The 19,251-nt window shown below is 49.2% G+C and overlaps 1 long non-coding RNA gene across 1 annotated transcript in view; it reads right to left on the bottom strand.

Moving 5' to 3' along the window:
* LOC141727228 (uncharacterized) overlaps positions 1-17,211 on the bottom strand; it is a 30,691-nt gene extending 13,480 nt beyond the window's left edge. Inside the window, exon 1 of the long non-coding RNA XR_012578278.1 lies at positions 17,097-17,211. This is a non-coding gene — a long non-coding RNA (uncharacterized LOC141727228). The remainder of the gene's footprint in view (positions 1-17,096) is intronic.
* Positions 17,212-19,251: the final 2,040 nt, after the last annotated feature.

Below are 19,251 nucleotides of genomic sequence, written 5' to 3'. Positions count from 1 at the left end.
AGCACAGGGCCACGCTCACTGCCCTGCTCCTGCTGCCCCACTGCTGCTGACACAGGCCACCATGCCCTTGGCCTCCTTGGACACCTTGTCCAGGACTGCCTCGTTTTCGACTGATCTTCTATGGCGCTCATGGGGCCTTTTGACTCATGCAGCTCTCAAGTCACAGAGTTGCCCATTTGCCTTCAAATACAGCATTTAGCCTTTCCAGATGGCATTCTTGTCTTCAGCAACACATGACAGCAGTCAAGGACTTGCAGTTTCATCCCCACTCCAGCTTACAAGGCACTTGCCAAAGCTGCAGTCTTCATCACTAAATGCATCAAGAGAAACTTGCCCCTTCTTCTTTCCTGCCTCACTTGGAGGATTCATAACTTCTCACTTAGTTTGGCCAGACAGAACAAAAATGGACCCCACAGCTCCATGGACAGCAGAACCATCTCCTCGCACCATATCAAAAGCCAAAAACAGTTGGCCAAAAAGACTTTGTAGATGTGAAGCAGAACTCAAGAAAACTCCAGACCAGTTTCACATGCCATTGGCCATAGCAAAGTACAAGCCCACAGACAGAGCTTCCCCGAGCACAGCAGCCAGATGGTCTCCCAGAGGCACCAGCCCTTTGGGGCCTTAAGGTTACAGGTCAAAGGCCAAGTTCTGCGGACGCTGCCTGCAGGAAATCCCTAGCTCCTGAAGCACTCCAGCACTAAGCATCCTCAGCCAGCAACAGGAAGCGCTGCCTGCTCTGAAACTTGCACCTCTGACTTGCTATAAAGACAGTACAACCCACAGCTGGCACTTACAGGCTCGGAATATGCAGGCTCTGGTGTGGCCAGTGAGGAAGTCTGGCGTTCATCCATCTCAATTTTCTCCTCTTGGGCTTCTTCTTCTTCTACAGGAGCAGCGGGATCCAGGGGAGAGACGGCTGTTGGTTTTGTCACCTGTGGCAAGAGAGACGCATGAGGCACAGGCCATGACAAATCATTCAGAACCTCATTTCTTTTCAGATCTACCACCACATCTTCTAATGAGAAACCAGAACACTTCATAGTGATATAGCAATTCTAAGTCCCTCTGACCACGTTAAAATGGGGCAATTCAACAGAACTCTAGATGGATATAGGGTTGATATTCCTCCTTGACCGCTATCAGCAAGCAACTTTGCATCCGTAAAACAGAGGTTTTAGTTCTTAATACCTCTGAATAGGAAAAGAATGAAGCAACAAAATCCTTTACTGCTGCTGATGAAGATAAGGAAAACTCTAACTCGAGAGCATTGGCATCCAGTGCTCAACAGGGAGGGAAATGTTGTGCGGAAGCATCTTGGCATAATAGAAAAGGAGAAAATGAACAGGGCATACCTCTTCTAGAAAATCAAAAAGCCAACACGGCACAAGATGGAAGAGACACCCTCTCCAGTGTGTACCCCCCTTGGCTGTTGTGAGTCCAGGTTTAATAGGGAAACAGCCCTTGTGCTGAGCACTGTGTTGAAGGGATCGATGTAAGTCTGCCTGAAGGTCCCTCAGGACCCTCCCATTGTCCAGACTAAAGCTTCCCCAGCACCTCCTCACTGGGCTTGTGCTCCATTCCCTTGCCCAGCTCCCGTGTCCTTCTGTGAAAACACTGCAGCCTCTCCATGTCTTTATGCATCCCAGGGGCCCACAAGTGCACACAGCACTCCAGCTGTGGTCGCAACGCTGCCCAGCACAGGGCCACGCTCACTGCCCTGCTCCTGCTGCCCCACTGCTGCTGACACAGGCTTCCATGCCCTTGGACTTCTTGGACACCTTGTCCAGGGCTGCCTCTTGTTCAACTGATCTTCCATGGCCCTCATGGAGTCTTTTGACTCATGCAGCTTCCCAGCCACAGAGTTGGCCATTTGCCTTCAAATATAGCATTTCGCATTTCGAGATGGCCTCCCTGTTTTCAGCAACACATGACAGCAGTCAAGGACTTGCAGCTTCACCCCCAGTCCAGCCTCCAAGGCACTTCCCAAAGCTACAGACTTCATCACTAAATGCAACAACAGAAGCTTGCCCCTTCTGCTTTCTTGCCTCACAAGGAGGCTTCATAACTAATCACTTTCTTTCTTTGGCCACACAGGATAAGAATGGCCCCTCACAGCTTCACGGACAACACAACCATCTCCTTGCAGCTTGTCAAAAGCAAAGAGTCACCTGGTCCAAAAGACTTTGCAGAAATGAAGAAGAAGTCAAGAAAACTCCAGACCAGACTCACAAGCTAAACACCTCTTTCCAAAACCGGAAAACAAAGAAACAAAGACCAGTGACCTACAGCATTACAACTTGTCCCCACAGGCGCTATGATGGAGAAGCCATGAAATAGAGCGTCCCTCAGAAAAGCAGCGTGATGCTCTCCCAGGGCCACAAGCCCTTTGCGGCGTCAGCATCACAGGTCAAAGGCCAAGTTCTGCTGTTGCTGCCTGAAGGAAATCACGACCTCTTGGAAGGACTCCAGGACTCACCATACTCAGTCAGAAACAGGAAGCGCTGGCTGCTTTGAAACTTGCACCTCTGCCTTGCACTAAAGACAGCACAGTCCACAACCGGCACTTACAGGCTCAGGATATCCAGGCTCTGGTGTGACTAATGATGGAGTCTGATGCTCCTCAAACTCAATTTGCTCCTTTTGGGCTTCTTCTCCGGGAGCCAGGGGAGAGACGGCTGTTGGTTCTGTCAGCTGTGGCAAGAGAGAAGCATGAGGGACAGGCCGTCACCTGTCATTTAGAACCTCATTTCTTTTCAGATGTCTTACCTAAATTCTAAGGAGAAATCAGAACATTTCATAGTGACTTCGGGATTATAAACCCCACTGACCAGTTTAAAATGGGCCAATTCAATAGAACTCTAGATGCATTTGAGGTTGATATTGCTCCCTGGCTGCTATCGGCAAACAACCTTGTTTCTGTAAAATGCAGCTTTCAGCTCTGGAATGAAAAGAAGGAAAGTCACAGTAGTGACTTTGCGACTGCAGCTGCAGATGTGGAAACTTCAAACTGGATAAAAATGTAATCCAGTGCCGCAAAAGGAGCAGGAAATGGTGTGCTGAAGCATCTTGGCTTGCCGGAAAAAGAGAAAATGATCAAGGCAAACCTCTCCAAGAAAACCAACAAGCCAAAAAGCTAAAAAGGCACAAGATGGAAGTGTCACCCAATCCAGTGTCTAAAGCACTTGGATGCAGTGGGAGGATGTTTAGTAGAGAAATGGTCTGTGTGGTGAGCACTGTTGTGTAGGGATGGATGGAAGTCTGCCTGAAGAGCACTCTGGAGCGTCCTGTTGTCTGAGAAAAGCTCCCTCAGCACCTCCTCCCTGGGCCTGTGCTCCACACCCTTGCCCAGCTCCCGTCCTTCTCTGTACACACTGCAGCCCCTCCTTGACTTTCTGCTTCCAAGGGACCCACAAGTGCACAGCACTCCAGCTGCGGCCGCAGCGCTGCCCAGCACAGGGCCACGCTCACTGCCCTGCTCCTGTTGTCCCACAGCTGCTGACACAGGCCTCCATGCCCTTGGCCTTCTTGGACACCTGGTCCCAGGCTGGCTCTTGTGCAGCTGATCTTTTACCACACGCTTGGGGCCTTCTGCGGAACGCAGCTCCCCAGGCTCAGATTTGACCATTTGGCTTTAAATACAGCATCAGCCATTTCTAGATGGCCTTTATGTTCTGAGCAACACCAGAAAGCATTCAAGGACTTGCACCTTCACCCGCATTCCAGGCCTTAAGGCAATTGCCAAAGCTGCAGACTTCATCACTAAATGCCTCAACAGAAACTTGCCCCTTCTGCTTTCTTGCCTCACTCAGATGCTTCATAACTACTCACTTTCTTTCTTCGGCAACAAAAGGTAAGAATTGCCCCCCACAGGTGCATGGACAACACAACCATTTCCTTGAAGCTTATCAAAAACCAAAAGACATCTGGCCCAAAACACTACGCAGAACTGAAGAATTACACAAGAATTAGTGCAGAGGAGTCTCACAAGCATAACACAGCATTCCAAAAGGGGAAAACAAAGAAACAAAGGTCCGTGACCTCCAGCGCTACCACATGTGCCCTCGGCCATAGAAGAGCTGCAGCCCAGAGACAGAGCTTCCCTGTGCCAAGCAGCCAGATGCTCTCCCAGAGGCACCAGCCTTTTGGGGCCTCAACATCGCAGGTCAAAGGCCAAGTTCTGCTGTCGCTGCCTGCAGAAGGCTTCCTGCCTTCTAGTTCCTGGAAGCACTCCAGCACTCAGCATCCCTAGGCAGCAACAGGAAGTGCTGGCTGCTCCAAAAGTTGCACCTCTGCCTTGCAGTAAAGATAGCAAAACCCACAGCTGTCACTCACAGGGTCAGGATATCCAGGCTCTGGTGTGGGCAAAGATGGAGTCTGGCGTTCATCCATCTCAACTTGCTCCTCTTGGGCTTCTTCTTCAGGAGCAGCAGGAGCAAGAGGTGGGATGGCTGTTGATTCTGTCATCTGTGACAAGAGAGAAGCATGAGGCACAGGCTGCCACCTATCACTCAGAACTTCATTTCTGTTCCTATATCCCACCACAAATTTTAAGGAGAAATCAGAGGTATTCGTAGCGACATGGGGATTCTAAGTCCCACTGACTACTTTATATTGTGCCAATTCCCCCCCAAGCTGCTATCAACAAGCAATGCTGTCTCTGTACAATGCAGCTCTTAGTTTTCGAAAGCTGTGAATTGGAAAAGTAGGAAAGTGTCAGCAACGACTTTGCTGCTGCTGCTGCAGACAAGAAAAATTCAAACTGAATCACAATCTCATCCAGGGCTGGAAGAGGGCAGGAAATAATGTGCAGAAGCATCTTAGCTTGCTGGAAAAGGAGAAACTGAAGAGAGAAAACCTCTCCTAACAAGCCCACAAGCCAACAAGGCACAAGACTGGAGTGTCACTCATTCCAGCATGTAAACGACATAGATTCAGGTAGGGAATATTTGGTAGGGAAACAGCCCTTGTGGTGAGCACTGTTATGTAGGGATTGATGGACGTCTGTCTGAAAATTCTTTGTCTGCCTCCCATTGTCCAGACTAAAGCTCCCTCAGCACATCCTCCCTGGCCTTGTGCTGCACTCCCTTGCCCAGCTCCCCTGTCCTTCTGTGCACGCGCTTCAGCCCCTCCATGACTTTCTGCTTCCCAGGGCCCACAAGTGCACACAGCACTTCAGCTGTGGCCGCAGCGCTTCCCAGCAGAGGGCCACGCTCACTGCCCTGCTCCTGCTGCCCCACTGCTGCTGACACAGCCCACCATGCCCTTGGCCTTCTTGGACACCTGGTCCCAGGCTGGCTCTTTTGCAGCTGATCTTCTACCGCACCTCTGGGGCCTATTAACTCACGCAGCTCCCCAGCCACAGATTTTCCCATTTGACTTTTAATAAGATATCGACCATTAGTAGATGGCCTTCCTCTTCTGAGCAAAAATACAATGCAGTCAAGGACTTGCAGTTTCATCCCCACTCCAGCTTACAAGGCACTTGCCAAAGATGCAGACTTCATCACTAAATGCAACAACAGAAACTTGCCCTTTCTGATTTTTTCCCTCACCAGGTGGCTCCATTCCTGCTCACTTTCCTTCTTTAACAACTTGGCGTAATAATGGCGGCCCCACAGCTTCATGGACAAAGGATCAATTCATTGCACCTAATCAAAAGCCCAAAAAACAACTGGGCCAAAAAGACTTTGTAGAACTGAAGAAGGAGTCAAGAAAACTCCATACCAGTTTTACACGCTATCAGCCATAGTTCAGCAGATGCCCAGAGACAGAGCTTCCCTGAGCAAAGCAGCCAGATGCTCTCCCAGAGGCACCAGCCCTTTGGGGCCTCAACATCACAGGTCAAAGGCCAAGTTCTGCTGATGCTGCCTGTAGAAAATCCCCAGCTCCTGGCAAGACTCCAACACTCAGCATCCTCATCCTGCAACAGGAAGCGCTGCCTGCTCCAAAGGTTGCACCTCTGCCTTGCACGAATGGCAGCACCACCCAAAACTGGCACTTACGGGCTCGGAATATGCAGGCTGTGGTGTGCGCAAAGATGGAGTCTGGCGTTCATCCATATCAATTTGCTCCTCTTGTGCTTGCTCTTCTTCAGGAGCAGCGAGAGCCAGAGGAGAGATGGCTGTTGGTTCTGTCACCTGTGGCAAGAGAGACGCATGAGGGACAGGCCATGACCTATCATTCAGAACCTCATTTCTTTTCAGATCTACCACCACATCTACTAAGGAGAAATCAGAACACTTCCTAGTGATATAGGGATTCTTACAACCACTGACCAAATTAAAATGGGCCAAGTCAACAGAACTCTAGATGGATATAGGGTTGATATTTCTCCATGGTGTCTATCAGCAAGCAATGTTTCATCCGTAAAACAGAAATTTAAATTCATGAAGGGTCTTATTTGGAAAAGTAGGAAGGAGACCCAGACTCTTTGCTACTGCAGCAGAAGACATGGAAATCTCTAACTGGATGTCAATCTCATCCAGGGCTGGAAAAGGGTAGGAAACGTGGTGGAAAAGCATCTTATTTGCTGGAAAAGAAGAAAATGATCAGGGAAAACCTCTACTTGCAAACCAACAAGCCCACAAGCCACCAAGGCACAAGATGGAAGTGTCACCCTTTCCAGTTTTTAAAGCACTTAAATTCAGTGAGGGGATGTTTGGCAGGGAAATGGTCCATGTGGTGAGCATTGTTGTGTAGGGATTGATGGAAGTCTGCCTGAAGGTCCCTCATGAACCTCCCATTATTATCCAGACTAAAGCTCCCGCAGAACCTCTTCACTGGGCTTGTGCTCCATTCCCTTGCCCAGCTCCTTGTCCTTCTCTGCACACACTGCAGCTCCTCAGGGACTTGCTGCTTCCCAGGGCCCACAAGTGCACAGAGCACTCCAGCTGTGGTCGCAACGCTGCCCAGCACAGGGCCACGCTCACTGCCCTGCTCCTGCTGCCCCACTGCTGCTGACACAGGCCTCCATGCCCTTGGCCTTCTTGGACAACTTTTCCAGGGCTGGCTCTTGTTCATCTGATCTTTTCCCCCACCCTTGGGGCCATCTGAGGAACGCAGCTCCCCAGACACAGATTTGACCATTTGAATTTAAATACAGCATCAGCCATTTCTAGATGGCCTTCATGTTCTGAGCAACACCAGAAAGCAGTCAAGGACTTGCACCTTCACCCGCATTCCAGGCTTTAAAGCAACTGCCAAAGCTGCAGACTTCATCACTAAATGCCTCAACAGAAACTTGCCCCTTCTGCTTTCTTGTTTCACTCAGATGCTTCATAATTACTCACTTTCTTTCTTCGGCAACACAGTATATGAATGTCCCCCCACAGGTTCATGGACAACACAACCATTTCCTTGAAGCTTATCAAAAACCAAAAGACATCTGGCCCAAAACACTACGTAGAACTGAATAATTACGCAAGAATTATTGCAAAGCAGACTCACAAGCCACAGACACCATTCCAAAAGGGGAAAACAAAGAAACAAAGGTCTGTGACCTCCAGCACTACCACGTGTGCCCTTGGCACTGCAGAAGCCCAGAGACAGAGCTTCCCTGAGCCAAGCAGCTAGATGCTCTCCCAGAGGTACCAGCCCTTTGGGGCCTCAACATCACAGGTCAAAGGCCATGTTCTGCTGACGCTGCCTGCAGGAAATCCCTAGCTCCTGGAAGGACTCCAGCACTCAGCATCCTCAACCAGCAACACAAAGCGCTGGCTGCTCCAAAAGTTGCACCTCTGCCTTGCACAGCACAACCAACAACTGTCACTCACAGGCTCAGAATATTCAGGCTCTGGTGTGACCAATGATGGAGTCTGGCATTCATCCATCTCAAATTGCTCCTCTTGGGCTTCTTCTTCAGGAGCAGCGGGAGCCAGAGGAGAGACAGATGTTGGTTCTGTCACCTGTGGCAAGAGAAACGCATGAGGTCCAGGCCATGACAAATCATTCAGAACCTCATTTCTTTTCAGATCTACCAGCACATCTTCTAAACAGAAATCAGAACACTTCCTAGTGATATAGGGATTCTTACACCCACTTACTAAATTTATATGGGCCAATTCAACAGAAGTCTAGATGGATATAGGGCTAATATTCCTCCCTGACTACTGGCAGCAAGCAACGTTGCATCCGTCAAACAGAGGATTTAGTTCTTAATATGTCTTAATAGGAAAAGTACGAAGGACACACCAACTCTTTTACTACTGCTGCTGCAGATGTGGAAAACCCTAACTCTATAGCATTCTCATCCAGTGCTCAACAGGGAGGAAAATGTTGTGTGGAAGCATCTTGGCATAATAGAAAAGGAGAAAATGAACAGGGCATACCTCTGCTAGAAAACCAAAAAGCCAACACGGGAAAAGATGGAATGTAACCCTCTCCAGTGTGTAAATCCCTTTGTTGCAGTGAGAGCAGTTTTAATAGGGAAACAGCCCTTGTGCTGAGCACTGTGTTGTAGGGATCGATGTATGTCTGCCTGAAGGTCCCTCATGAACTTCCCATTGTCCAGACTAATGCTCCCTCAGCACCTCCTCACTGGGCTTGTGCTCCATTCCCTTGCCCAGCTCCCGTGTCCTTCTGTGAAAACACTGCAGCCTCTCCATGACTTTCTGCTTCCCAGGGCCCACGAGTGCACACAGCACTCCAGCTGTGGCGGCAGCGTTGCCCAGCACAGGGCCACGCTCACTGCCCTGCTCCTGCTGCCCCACTGCTGCTGACACAGCCACCAAGCCCTTGGCCTTCTTGGACACCCGGTCCCAGGCTGGGTCTTGTTCAACTGATCTTCTATGGCGCTCATGGGGCCTTTTGGCTCATGCAGCTTCCCAGCCACAGAGTTGGCCATTTGCCTTCAAATATAGCATTTAGCATTTCGAGATGGCCTCCCTCTTTTCAGCAACACATGACAGCAGTCAAGGACTTGCAGCTTCACCCCCAATCCAGCCTCCAAGGCACTTCCCAAAGCTACAGACTTCATCACTAAATGCAACAACAGAAGCTTGCCCCTTCTGCTTTCTTGCCTCACAAGGAGGCTTCATAACTAATCACTTTCTTTCTTTGGCCACACAGGATAAGAATGGCCCCTCACAGCTTCACGGACAACACAACCATCTCCTTGCAGCTTGTCAAAAGCAAAAAGTCATCTGGTCCAAAAGACTTGGTAGAACTGAAGAAGAACTCAAGAAAACTCCAGACCAGACTCACAAGCTAAACGCACCTTTCCAAAACTGGAAAACAAAGAAACAAAGACCATTGACCTACAGCATTACAACTTGGGCCCACAGCCACTGCACTGCAGAAGCCATGAAATAGAGCGTCCCTGAGCCAAGCAGCGTGATGGTCTCCCAAGGGCACCAGCCCTTTGGGGCCTCAACATCACAGGTCAAAGGCCAAGTTCTGCTTGCAGTACCTGTCTGCAGGAAATCCCTAGCTGCTGACAGGACTCCAGCACTCAGCACCCTCAGCCAGCAACAGGAAGCGCTGGCTGCTCTGAAATTTGCACCTCTGACTTGCACCGAAGACAGCACAACCCACAGCTGCCACTTACAGGCTCAGGATATGCAGGCTCTGGTGTGGGCAAAGATGGAGTCTGGCGTTCATCCATATCAATTTGCTCCTCTTGGACTTCTTCTTCAGGAGCAGCGGGAGCCAGAGGAGAGATGGCTGTTGGTTCTGTCAGCTGTGGCAAGAGAGAAGCATGAGGCACAGGCCATGACCTATCTTTCAGAACCTCATTTCTTTCAGATCTACCACCACATCTTCTAAGGAGAAATCAGAACACTTCCTAGTGATATAGGGATTCTTATGCCCACTGACCAAGTTAAAATGGACTAATTCAACAGGAGTCTAGATGGATATAGGATTTATATTCCTCCCTGACTGCTGTCATCAAGCAACATTGCATCCATAAAAGAGAGGTTTTAGTTTTTAATAGCTCTAAATGGGAAAAGTAGGAAGGAGACACCAACTCTTTTACTACTGCTGCTGCAGCTGTGGAAAACCCTAACTCAATACCATTCTCATCGAGTTCTCAAAATGGCAGGAAATGTTATGCGGAAGCATTTTGGCTTCCTGGATAAGGAGAAAATGAACAGAGCATACCTCTGCTAGAAAACCAAAAAGCCAACACGGCACAAGATGGAATGCCACCCTCTCCAGTGTGTAAATTCCTTTGGTTGCACTGAGAGCAGGTTTAGTAGGGAAACACCCTTTGTGCTGAGCACTGTGTTGTAGCGATCGATGTATTTCTGCCTGAAGGTCCCTCATGAACATGCCATTGTCTAGACTAAAGCTCCCTCAGCAACTCCTCACTGGGCTTGTGCTCCATTGCCCTGCAAATCTCCTGTGTCTTTTTGTGAAAACACGGCAGCCCGTCCATGACTTTCTGCTTCCCAGGCCCCACAAGTGCACACAGCACTCCAGCTGTGGTCGCAGCACTGCCCAGCACAGGGCCACGCTCACTGCCCTGCTCCTGCTGCCCCACTGCTGCTGACACAGCCCACCATGCCCTTGGCCTTCTTGGACAGCTTGTCCAGGGCTGGCTCTTGTTCATCTGATCTTCTATGGCGCTCATGGGGCCTTTTGACTCATACAGCTTCCCAGCCACAGAGTTTCCCATTTGCCTTCAAATATAGCATTTCGCATTTCGAGATGGCCTTCTTGTCTTCAGCAACACATGACAGCAGTCAAGGACTTGCAGCTTCACCCCCAATCCAGCCTCCAAGGCACTTCCCAAAGCTACAGACTTCATCACTATATGTAACAATAGAAACTTTCCCTTTTTTGCTTTCTTGCCTCACAAGGAGGCTTCATAACTAATCACTTTCTTTCTTTGGCCACAAAGAATAAAAATGGCACCCCAGGACTTCACGGACAACACAACCATCTCCTTGCAGCTTGTCAAAAGCAAAGAGTCACCTGGTCCATAAGACTTTGTAGAACTGAAGAAGAAGTCAAGAAAACTCAAGACCACACTCACAAGTTAAACACACCAGTCGAAAAACGCAAAACAAACAAAGAGCAGTGCCCTACAGCATTACATCCTGTGCCTACAGCCACTGCACTGCAGAAGCCATGAAACAGAGCGTCCCTGAGCCAAGCAGCCAGATGCTTTCCCAGGGGCACCAGCCCTTTGGGGCCTCAACATCACAGGTCATAGGCCAAGTTCTGCTGTCACTGCCTGAAGGAAACCCCTGGCTCCTGGCAGGACTCCAGCACTCAGCATCCTCAGCCAGCAACAGGAAGTTCTGGCTGCTCCAAAACTTGAGCCTCTTCCTTGAACTCAAGACTAGCTGTCACTTACAGGCTCAGGATATCCAGGCTCTGGTTTGGCCTCTGATGGAGTCTGGCGCTCATCCAACTTAATTTGCTCCTCTTGGGCTTCTTCTTCAGGAGCATCAGAAGCAAGAGGAGCGATGGCTCTTGCTTCTGTCATCTATGACAAGAGAGAAGCATGAGGCACAGGCTGCCACCTATCACTCAGAACTTCATTTCTATTCCAATGTCCCACCACAAATTTTACGGAGAAATCAGAAGTATTCGTAGCGACATAGGGATTCTAAATCCCACCAACCACTTTATATTGGGCCAATTCCCAACCAAGCTGCTATCAACAAGCAATGCTCTCTCTGTACAATGCAGCTCTTAGTTTTAGAAAGCTGTGAATTGGAGAAGTAGGAAAGTGACAGCAACGACTTTGCTACTGCTGCTGCAGACAAGAAAAATTCAAACTGAATCACAATCTCATCCAGGGCTGGAAGAGGGTAGGAAACAATGTGCAGAAGTGTTGCGGTGTGTTGCAATGTCCTGTTTTAAACTTCCGCGTCCCTTCCCATGTGTGCCTATACCTTCTCCCTTCCCCCTCACCCCTTGCTGAGTGTGCCCTGTCAATCCGGCTAACATACCAGCAAGGCATCGTGTGACTGGTCCCTCAGGCCTGGGGGACATTGGAGAGGTGTCCCTAGTCCCTTGAGACCCTGCCCCTTTCACCTGGTTGGTAGCTCACCTGTCCCCTCCCCTCCCCCTGTCCTGGAGCTTAAAAGGTTAATGAGACCATGCGGCCTCCTTTCTGGTGGCAGCAGTTGCCCCGGTTCAGACCTCTGTACCCATGGAATAAACATCTGGCAACCCTCCAGCAGAATCCTCTCCTTCATCTCTTCACCATCGCCAGAAGCTCTCTCTCCTGAGGTAAACGGAGTTCCTGAAAAGCCTGGACTTCCACCAGTGCCCTGCTGCAATCTCCAGCAGCCAAGGTATCTCTGGGGTAAAGCACCACAGTGCTGCCTTTGGCCCAGCAGCGAGGGTCAGAACTGGCCCAGGCACCATCTAAGTGGTTATATTGGGATTCATATTCCAATACAGAAGCATCTTAGCTTGCTGGAAAAGTAGAAAATGAACAGAGCAAACCTGTCCTAGCAGACCAACAAGCCAACAAGCCCACAGGCCAACAAGGCACAAGACTGAAGTGTCATCCATTCTAGCGTTTTAAGGACATAGATTCAGGGAGGGGATATTTAGGAGGGAAACAGCCCTTGTGGTGAGCACAGTTATGCAGGGATTGATGAACGTCTGTCTGAAGATTCCTCCTCTGCCTCCCATTGTCCAGACTAAAGCTCCTCAGCACCTCCTCACTGGCTTTGTGCTCCACCCCTTGCCCAGCTCCCTGTCCTTCTCTGCACACAATGCAGCCCCTCCATGACTTTCTGCTTCACAGGGCCCACAAGTGCACACAGCACTCCAGCTGTGGCGGCAGCATTGCCCAGCACAGGGCCACGCTCACTGCCCTGCTCCTGCTGCCCCACTTCTACTGGCACAGGCCACCTTGCCCTTGGCCGTCCTGGACACCTGGTCCCAGGCTGGCTCTTCTTCAGCTGATCTTCTATGGCACCCCCGGGGCCTTTTAACTCACGCAGCTCCCCAGCCACAGATTTTCCCATTTGAGTTTTAATAAGACATCGACCATTAGTACATGGCCTTCCAATTCTGAGCAACAAAACAAAGAAGTCAGGTACTTGCAGCTTCATCCCCACTGCAGCTTACATGGCACTTGCCAAAGCTGCAGACTTCATGACTAAATGAAACAACAGAAACTTGCCCCTTCTGATTTTTTGCCTCGCCAGGCGGCTCCATACCTTCTCGCTTTCTTTCTTTGTCATCTCGGGGTAATAACAGCTCCCTCACAGCTTCATGGACAAAAGACCATCTCATAGCACTTTATCAAAAGCCAAAAAACACCTGGGCCAAAAAGACTTTGTAGAACGTAAAAAGAACTCCAGAAAATTCCAGACCAGGTTTAAACGCCATCAGCCATAGTGCAGCACAAGCCGAGAGACAGAGTTTCCATGCGCCAAGTAGACAGATGCTCTCCCAGAGGCACCAGCCCTTTGGGGCCTCAACATCACAGGTCAAAGGCCAAGTTCTGCGGATGCTGCCTTCAGGAAATCCCTAGCTCCTGGCAGGACTCCAGCACTCAGCATCCTCAGCCAGCAACAGGAAGCGCTGGCTGCTCAAAAAGTTGCAACTCTGCCTTGCACTAATGACAGTACAGCTCATAACTGGCACTCACAGGCTCAAGATATCCAGGCTCTGGTGTGGGCAAAGATGGAGTGTGGAGATCATCCACCTCAATTTGCTCCTCTTGGGCTTCTTCTTCAGGAGCAGCGGGAACCAGAGGAGAGACGGCTGTTGGCTTTGTCACCTGTGGCAAGAGAGAAGCATGAGGCACAGGCCATCACGTCTCATTCAGAACCTCATTTCTTTTCAGATCTACCACCACATCTTCTAAGGAGAAATCAGAACACTTCCTAGTGATATAGGGATTCTTACACCCACTGACCAAGTTAAAATGGGCCAATTCAACAGAACTCTAGATGGATATGAGGTTGATCTTCCTCCCTGACTGCTATCAGCAAGCAACCTTGCATCCGTAAAACAGAGGTTTTAATTCTTAAAAGCTCTGAATAGGAAAAGTAGGAAGGTGACACCAACTCCTTTACTATTGCTGATGCAGATAAGGAAAACTCTAACTCAAGAGCATTCGCATCCAGTGCTCAACAGGGAGGGAAATATTGTGCAGAAGCATCTTGGCTTGCTGGAAAAGGAGAAAATGAACAGGGCATACCTCTTCTAGAAAACCAAAAAGCCAACCCGGCACAAGATGGAAGAGCCACCCACTCCAGTGTGTAAACTCTTTGGCTGCTGTGACAGCAGTTTTAATAGGGAAACAGCCTTTGTGCTGAGCACTGTGTTGTAGCGATCGATGTAAGTCTGCCTGAAGGTCCCTCATGAACTTCCCATTGTCCAGACTAATGCTCCCTCAGCACCTCCTCACTGGGCTTGTGCTCCATTCCCTTGCCCAGCTCCTTGTCCTTCTCTGCACACACTGCAGCTCCTCAGGGACTTGCTGCTTCCCAGGGCCCACAAGTGCACACAGCACTCCAGCTGTGGCTGCAGCACTGCCCAGCACAGGGCCACGCTCTCTGCCCTGCTCCTGCTGCCCCACTGCTGCTGACACAGCCCACCAAGCCCTTGGCCTTCTTGGACACCTGGTCCAGGGCTGGCTGTTGTTCAGCTGATCTTCTACCACACCCCTGGGGCCTTTTAACCCACACATCTCTTCAGTCACAAAGTTGCACATTTTCCTTCAAGTACAGCATGCACTCACAGAGTTCACCAGCTACAGATTTTCCCATTTGACTTTTAATAGGACATCAACCATTAGTAGATGGCCTTCCTCTTCTGAGCAAAAATACAATGCAGTCAAGGACTTGCAGCTTCATCCCTACTCCCGCCTCCAAAGCCCGTGCCAAAGCTGCAGACTTCATCACTAAATGAAACAACAGAAACTTGCCCCTTCTGATTTTTTCCCTCACCAGGCGGCTCCATACCTGCTCACTTTCTTTCTTTGGCAGCTCGGGGTAATAATGGCTCCCCCACATCTTCATGGACAAAAACCAACTCACTGCACCATATCAAAAGCCTAAAAACACCTGGGCCAAAAAGACTTTGTAGAACAGAAAGAGCAACTCTAGAAAATTCCAGACCAGTTTTACGTGCCATCAGCCATAGTGCAGCAAAAGCCAAGAGACAGAGCTTCCCTGAGCCAAGCAGCCAGATGCTCTCCCAGAGGCACCAGCCCTTTGGAGCCTCAACATCACAGGTCAAAGGCCAAGTTCTGCTGTTGCTGCCTGCAGGAAATCCCTAGCTCCTGGAAGCACTCCAGCTCTCAGCATCCCTAGGCAGCAACAGGAAGTGCTGGCTGCTCCAAAAGTTGCACCTCTGCCTTGCACTAAAGACAGCAGAACTCACGACTGGCACTCACAGGCTCAGGATATCCAGGATCTGGTGTGACCACTGATCGAGTTTGGACTTCATCCATCTCAATTTGCTCGTCTTGGGCTTCTTCTTCAGGAGCAGCGGGAGCCAGAGGAGAGACGGCTATTGGTTCTGTCACCTGTGGCAAGAGAGAAGCATGAGGCACAGGCCATGGTCTATCATTTAGAACCTCATTTATTTTCAGATCTACCAGCACATCTTCTAAGGAGAAATCAGAACATTTCATAGTGAATTAGGGATTCTAAATCCCACCGACCCATGTATAATGGGCCTATTCAACAGTACTCAATATGGATATGAGGTTCATATTCCTTCCTGGCTGTTATGAACAAGCAATGCTATCTCTGTAAAATGCTGGTTTTTGTTCTTGAAAGCTCCTAAATGGAAAAGCATGAAATCGACAGCAACGTCTTTGCTACTGCTGCTGCAGACAGGGAAAATTCCAACTAGATCACAATCTCATCCATGGTGGGAAAGGGACTGGAGACAATATTGAGAAGCATCTTTGCATGCTGGTTATGAAGAAAATGTACACGGCAAACCTCACCTAGAAAACTGACAACCAACAAGCCAACAAGCCACAAGACGGAAGTACCTCCTACTCCAGTGTCTAAAGCACTGGGTTTTACCGAGAGCATGTTTAGTAGGGAACCGGTCCTTGTGGTGAGCACTGTCATGTAATGATTGATGGAAGTCTGCCTGATGGTCCCTCAAGAGACTTCAGTTTTCCAGACTAAAGCTCCTTCAGCACCTCCTCACTGGGCTTGTGCTCCATTCCCTTGCCCAGCTCCCCTGTCCTTATGTGCACACACCACAGCCCGTCCATGACGTTCTGCTTCCCAGGGCCCACAAGTGCACACAGCACTCCAGCTGTGGCCGCAGCACTGCCCAGCACAGGGCCACGCTCTCTGCCCTGCTCCTGCTGCCCCACTGCTGCTGACACAGGCAATCAAGCCCTTGGCCTTCTTGAACACCTGGTCCCAGGCTGTCTCTTGTTTTGCTGATCTTCTACCACACCCCTGGGGCCTTTTGACCCACACATCTCTTCAGTCACTGAGTTGCATATTTTCCTTCAAATACAGCATGCACTCTTCTAAGATGGCCTTCATGTTCTGAGGAACACCAGAAAGCAGTCAAGGACTTGTGTCTTCACACTCACTCCAGGCCCCAAGCCACTTGCCAAATGGGCAGACTTCATCAGTATATGCATCAACAGAAACTTGCCCCTTCTGCTTTCTTGCCTCGCTTGGAGGCTTCATAACTACTCACTTTCTTTCTTTGGAAACGTGGAATGGGAATGGCCCCACACAGCATCCTGAGCATAATAACAATCTCTTTGAATCTTTTCAAAAGCCAAAAGGCAACTGGGCAATAAGACTTTCTAGAACTGAAGAATAACTCAAGAAAACTGCAGAGCAGTCTCAGAGGTGAAGCACAGCTTGCCAAAAGGGAAAACAAACTAACAAAGCCCTGTTACCTCCAGCAATACAACACCTGCCCTCGGCCATAGCGCTGCAGAAGCCCAGAGACAGAGCTTCCCTGAGCCAAGCAGCCAGATGCTCTCCCAGAGGCACCAGCCCTTTGGAGCCTCAACATCACAGGTCAAAGGCCAAGTTCTGAAGACCCTCCCTGTAGAAAATCCCTAGCTCCTGGCAGCACTCCACCAATCAGCATCCTCAGCCAGCAACAGGAAGCACTGGCTGCTCTGAAACTTGCACCTCTGCCTTGCTCTAAAGACAGCATCATCCACAACTGGCACTTACAGGCTCAGGATATCCAGGCTCTGGTGTGACCAATGATGGAGTCTGTCGTTCATCCACCTCAATTTGCTCCTCTTGGGCTTCTTCTTCAGGAGCAGAGGGAGCCAGGGGAGAGATGGCTCTTGGTTCTGTCCGCTGTGGCAAGAGAGAAGCATGAGGCACAGGCCATCACCCAGCATTCAGATCCTCATTTCTTTTCACATTTACCACCACATCTTTTAAGGAGAAATCAGGAACTTTGATAGCAATGGAATACCAATTGTAATGCCCTGCAATTTGCTCTCATTTAAATACTTCACTCTGCCTATTATCTGGTAACAATGTTATTTTTGTAATACCTTGCTTCTAGTTCCTTAAAGTTCTGAAATGGAAAAGCGGGAATTAGGCAGTGATTCCTTTGTTTTTGATGCTGCAGTCATCAAAAGGGATTTTTTTCTGGCCTATCCAGCTGGCACTTCAATCTCTACTGCCTCTGGCCAAGCTCTCAGCTTGCTCTACCGTTCTTCATCATCCCAATATGAAATCTCTCTTTCTCACTCACCTCATGAGCAGCATTTCTCAATCTACGCCTCACGTGACCTGTAGTGGGGAAGAGAAAATGAACCAGATGCTGTGAGAAAACTGCTTGGGCTGCTGAATCCCACAGAACAAGTCAACCCAAACAGAGATGACTTCCTATTTCACAACTTCCCTCCAATAGACACATTTCATTCAAAGCCAGCAAGAGATCAGGACAATAGTCTTAGTTGAGCCTACACTTTGGCCTGTTTTGCCAGTAAATGAATACAAACATAATCAAGAAAATGCATATTGTTCTTTACCACTCGGTGCTCCTGTTCTACCAAACACATCAAGTAGCTTTTTATATCCTCTCCCTCAGGTCCTTGTTATAAAAAATCATGCACTAATTCTCATTAATTCTCTTGCTGGAAACAAGTTGCCCAGAAAAGCTTCCCCCAAACCACCCTGAGCTGTGGCACTTCCATAGTGAAAGAGCACAGGAGCAGCTCCAGGGTTCTGCAGCAGACACTCACTGCTTTGGAATTTGCACTTCCTTACAAAGGGAACCACTGTTTTAGCACTCAGTAAAAGATCAGGTTAGACAGTCAAATCCCTTTCAGGAGAAAATTTAGAAAGAAAGAAGCTTTCCCTGAATTCTGGGAACAACTGCAGAGTTTTTAGAAGGCCCTCCAAGGAGGTCTCCCATTCTACATTTTCAAAGGTGTCTTGCAATACCAGTAAACTGAGGAAATGACAGACTCTGCTGCCACAAACTCTTCTGTGGAGGGAACAGAAGCCCTGCAGGTTCCCTTGCAAATGCTGCCCCTGTGGCTACAGACACCCCCATTTTAGCTGAACTACTTGAAAGGACTTTACCAAACCAGTGACATTCTAATGCTCTTTCTGTTTCAAAATCATAAACCCAGTCACTGAGAAAGAGCAGGAAGACATACAAAAGCCAAGATAGGTTACACCCAGGGAAAACCTCTACTTACATGCCAGCTGAGTCAGATAATAGGCAGAATAATAAACTACATAAGCAGCGAAAATTGCAGCCTTGAGTTCCTCCATCCCTGTGGCACTGCTCTACAACTCCGCTGGCTCTGCTCACACAGTTGGAAAAACAAGGCTCTTGTCAGTGCACAGCTGTCCAATGACAAATGCCTTAACCAGGAGGATGCTCCTGCTCTCAGCAAGACCTACAGCTGCTCTGACACTCAGGCTTTCCGTGCACCGAGGCAACCTTCTGATGTCACTGTGACGACGTGGAAACCATGCCCTGACATCACAAAGCAAACCTTCTATATTGGTCTGTGAATTATGCAAAGCAATAACCAACCTTCCCTACAGCAAACACAAAATAGCCTGCAAAGTTCTCCTCTGTCAAAAAGCAGCACAAATTCCTGTCATGGACCAAACCCTGTTGTTCAAGGGATCCAAGAGGAACTGCAAGAGTGCACAAAGCACCTACAGCCTGGACCCCAACTGAGCACTCAGACGGGACCCAAGCAAAGGAAACCGGACCAAGAAAATGGCCCACAGCATTGCACAGAACCAGGAGAGAAGCCACTGCTGCCATAACAGCTGAAATCATTCCTAAAAATCTCCCCACATATTTGCACATTATTGGACATGCCCAGGTCTCTGGTGCATGTAC

Source organism: Zonotrichia albicollis, chromosome Z (genome assembly GCF_047830755.1).
Source record: "Zonotrichia albicollis isolate bZonAlb1 chromosome Z, bZonAlb1.hap1, whole genome shotgun sequence".
NCBI classification, from domain to species: Eukaryota; Metazoa; Chordata; class Aves; order Passeriformes; family Passerellidae; genus Zonotrichia; species Zonotrichia albicollis.
This window is presented reverse-complemented; position numbering and strand designations above follow the sequence as displayed.